The following is a 4,914-nucleotide window of genomic DNA, read 5'->3' on the forward strand; positions in this document are numbered from 1 at the left end:
GGCGGAGATGTCGAGGGCGGCGACGATGAGGTCGAGGGCCCCCCGAGAGGCGGCGGCGGTGAGGCTGGGCAACCTCGGGCGGCGGCGGTGAGGATGAGCGCGGCATCGACGCCGGCAGGAGAAGGCGGCAAAGTGGGGGAGATGACAAAGTGGGGGAGACGGCAGCGAAGTGGGGCGAGGGATTTGGGAAGAAGTGGTGGCCGGGGGGAAAACATTTTGTGGTTAAGTCAAAAATAACGGTAGCACATTAGGGAAAACGCGCTATAGCTAAGTTAGCTATAGTGCATTTTCGAAAACGCGCTACTGCTATTCCTTCATCTTTTTTTCCCTTTTTCGTTTATTTTTCTTTACATTTTATATTTTTCCTTTCTCCTTTTTCTATTTGTTTGATTTTCATTTACTTTTCTATTTGTTTTTCATTTTATTTTCTTTTCATTAGCAGTAGCGCTTTGCACGTAAACGCGTAGCTATAAGAATATTAGCGGCAGCGCGGTTTTTGGAAGATCGCTACTACTATGTGTAGCCCATCGGCTTAGTGGTTGAAATTTTAGTAGTAGCACGTTTTCAACCAGACGCGCTACTGCTATATACGCATCTGCAGCGCGCTTATTTGGCACGCGCTACTGGTAACTAGTAGTAGCGAGCTTTTTTAACAAGCGCTACTGCTAAAGTTCTGCGTATAGCGTTCTCCCCAGTAGTGTCTATGCATCCCTATGAGTACTTGCTATTAATATTGTGAAGTTTTGTTGACAAATTTTTGTCACCTGAAAATTTTCAGAAAATCGTACGCGAATATGATGAACCTCTTTGGAAGGAGTTCTTCGAGGAGGAAAACCTCGGAGGCATCTTCTAGTGACAGCACTATTCATCGTTCTTATGTTGAACCAAGTGAAAGTTCCATACGGGATGCCGTCACCAAAACATGCTTATGGCCATGCAACGATTATATGGTGAGTGTGGGCGTTAAGGAGGAATTTGAGCAATATGTTCACAATGCCGGTCTCGGTCCCTACATTTCAGATAAGTGCAACCAACACCTCACTCTCACTGAATCATGTGTTAAAGGATTTAAGTTTCATCCCCGTGAGTCGAGGGTTCATTTAAACTATATGAAAATCCATTTACCATATCTTTAGAGACATTTTCTCACCACTGCAAAATTCCATTCTGGGGTTTGCTTGACAAACCACCAAGGTCTGAATTCCAAACATTTTTTATTAGTCTTTGCTATGGTGAGACTAGGGGAGTGATGCAGGGTAGAATAAAGAGCATTCATTTTCCCGCAATTCAGTACTTTGCATTATTTAATGGAAAATGTATTGTAGGCAAACAATATTGTAGTACACTTTGTGCTCCAGACTTGAGCTGATACGTCTCCAACGTATCTACTTTTCCAAACACTTTTGCCCTTGTTTTGGACTCAAACTTGCATGATTTGAATGGAACTAACCCGGACTGACGTTGTTTTTAGCAGAATTGCCATGGTGTTATCTTTGTCCAGAAATAAAAGTTCTTGGAATGACTTGAAAATCCACGGAGACACGTTTTGGAATTAATAAAAAATATTGGCAACAGAATCAGCATAAGGGGGCCCACACCCTGTCCACGAGGGTGCAGGTCGCGCCCACCCCCGTGGGGCGCGCCCCCCTGCCTTTTGGTCCCCTGGAACTCCACCGACCTCAACTGCAACTTCATATACTCACTTTTCGGGAGAAAAAAAATCAGAGAGAAGGATTTATCGCTGTCGGATACCGGGTTCCGGCAGAACCCTTAAGGTTCGAACTCTGGGGTGCGCACGAAGATCTTCTCCCTACCGATCCACGCCCCAAAGCCTCGTCGCGAATCTAAGCTACATGATGAACAACACAAGGGACACAAGGTTTATACTGGTGTAATATAACAAGCAATGAAATGAACTTCAACTCAACCAATCCTCGGCGTTGGAAACGCTTGCTTTGAACCATATGTGCTCTAGGAAGGGCCAACTATTGTCAATATCGAGAGCAACACAGGATTGATCATCCAGGCTGAAGCGACATATATCAGGACCAGGGTAGGGAACCACCGCAATGTCTGAGGTATAGATACAGTTTCTTCTCATAAATGGTAGTACCGTTGTGTCAACAGCAGCTGGATCGCCTTGAACCATCATTGGATAGTTTTGTCCAAGGAAGTGCGAGTTTTCTCCAAGACTATCAATACTGAACCAGGGAGAAGGTGTTGGCGCTAGCACACTAGTGTACATCCCGAATACTCTGCAACGGGTGTTGGAGTAGGTCCAGAGAGGGCGACCATGGGACACAACACGTGCTCCCTCACTAGTAACAATCTCAGTGCACTATATACATGTGCCCTTCAGCCGGAGATGCTGGGATAGCATAGGGGTCCTATGGCTGGTGGCTGATTGCAGACTGGAGATGCTGCACGCTGGCAAAAATTCTTGGAATAGGCCGATGTTTATGGAGGTGTTCACAGTGGCTGCTTGGGGGATTTGAAAGGAAAGAAATGACAAGCACTTCAGGGGGATTCAGCCAACTCTGAGATCTTGGAAGGCCAGGTTTAAGAGTGACTTTGCTATGCTGGTCCATAGGGCCAAGCCAGAGTCCGGTCCATATATTTTATATCTAGTTGCTGCTTTGTAAGAGCTGTGCTCCTTTGTAATCTATACCCCCCTCATATGTAGATGATGTATGTAGGCTGACTGGACTGTACTAACTTTTTAACTCATTAATTCAAAAGTCAATGGGATCCTCCCCCACTGTTACCAGTTCTAAAAATTAGTTGCTAGGCGCCACTAAGTATATAAGTTTTGCTCGTCCTCATGCTCGTGATCATCACCATCGTCATCTCCCCCTTGGTTATAATTTCATTCAAGTATAGGTGGTGGAATGTTCACAGGACCTTGGAAACACAAGAAGGTTAATTAGTAAAGGGAAACTTGCTAACCCGCATGCATGTGGATGAAACAATTATAATTACGGTGGAAGACAAACGTACAAAAACTACGAGGATCCCATGCAAAAATAGTGCCACGAGTGGTGGCAGCAAACATAAGATCCTCGTATTCAATTGCATCACAGTACTCATCCATGTACAGAAACTGATTTTTGAGCAATATCCATGGACGAACCGTGGAATCAGTAACGACGGGAACAAGCTAGTCGAAGATAGCAACAACTTCATAGTTCTCGTAATTCCAGGAGCGGTTGGGAACTCGACAAATTGCTATCTTCCGTAGACGATAGCCACCAGATCGTATTTGAACGTACTTAGATCATCTGTGTGCTCAACCTCGGGGCACTCTGAGATTTTTGGAAGTGGAATCCGCTGACGAGTGTACACATTCACAAGTTCCCACTCGCAATTGTACCCAATATAAACAACCCAATCTCCATCTGTGCCAGCCCAGGCCTTACCCTTAAGTGATGGCATCTTGACATCACACGTATCCTTATCAAGCGGTATCAACTTGCACAAGGCGAGGCCTCTGTTGTCCGCACCCATGCGAACAGGCTTATAGTGAAGAAGATAAGGGAGATCAAACCGCTCTTGGACCCTTGGGTTCCTTGTAATGATGTTATAAGTTGAGTCGAGAATGGTCTTGAACGAACCTGCCATGCTAGCCAAGGTGATGATGTCGCACCGATCAATGAGTCCCTCTACCATGTCATCTTTCAGATCTGGGCAAGAATAACGGGATCGTTTCTGGCTTGTTCCCTCCATGGAGAAGACGATCGAACAATTGAAGAAGGAAGGGTGAAGTCAAATGGAGGAGGGAGGAAGAGCGTGCGATAGCAGTTCCAAATCGAGAGGGGAAGGCGAAGAGGCGGTGGACGGTTGCCACGGTACACGAAGAGGCGCCTCAGCCTACATAGACGTCTGTTCGGAAATTGTACAAAAGGACTCGTCGTCGTCTCACTGACATGTTGGAGCAGGACCACATGTCAACGAAACATGGTGTGTCATTTCTCGTGCAAAATGCGATCTAGCCGTGTTGGCCCGAAGTACCGCATTATTTCTCGACTTTATTTTTTTAATGGCGTGCCATTTAGTTTTGAAGCACGACTAACTGGTACTGTATGCAGAGAAAATATAAACTACTCTACCACTACTCCAGCTCTAGTACTAGTTGTATAAAAAAGATATATATGCTGGAGCTTCAGCGCTTTCTTGCTAAGGGCTGCCCACTTGCTTCTCACACTATCACCCTCTCTCCAGATCTAAAAAAGACGGCCTCTCCCTCCCTCCTCACCGGTGGTCACATATCCACCAGGGAAGAAAAGGACGTGCAGTGTTGACGCACTCGTCGTCGACGAGCGAGGTCACGCACTAACGACAAGGCTTTCCTCTCAGACCTAGCGCCCACGCGGGATGGCCTCCGTCCCCAAGCTCGCTACCGTAGTGTGTGCAGAGGACGACGACCACGAGCGAAGCCACGTCCCTCCGACCCTCAGGTATGCTACCTCTTTTCGAACCATTCCCTTGTTCTATTGCCCCATCTCCCACGTCGCTGCATGTGGATCTTTTTCCACTCCACCATCTTCCCAATTTGCTATGTCTGCTCTGCTGATCACGCACACGAAAACCTTAATTTCCACTATTAAAGGAAACCCTACTTCATGCAGACTGATCCGTGTCTGGGTTGAATAAGGAACAGAAGGGAGACTTTATTGTCCAAGAGAGCAGGCATTGAACCAACATCTAGGTTGGAAGGGGGAAAATCAGTAGCTAAGGAACGAGTCTCATGTCTCTTGGTTGAAGAAGGGTAGAAAGGCATGACAACGCAATAGAGAATGACTAGGTCGATCGGTTTGTTATCCTCACATAGGAAAAAGGTGGCTAAAGAGAACAAAAATGAGACATAATGCACATATGCTGCCTGGATATTTGTTGCTCTGGGCAGCAATACCTCCC

This window comes from Triticum dicoccoides, chromosome 4B, assembly GCF_002162155.2.
Source record: "Triticum dicoccoides isolate Atlit2015 ecotype Zavitan chromosome 4B, WEW_v2.0, whole genome shotgun sequence".
Taxonomy (NCBI): domain Eukaryota; kingdom Viridiplantae; phylum Streptophyta; class Magnoliopsida; order Poales; family Poaceae; genus Triticum; species Triticum dicoccoides.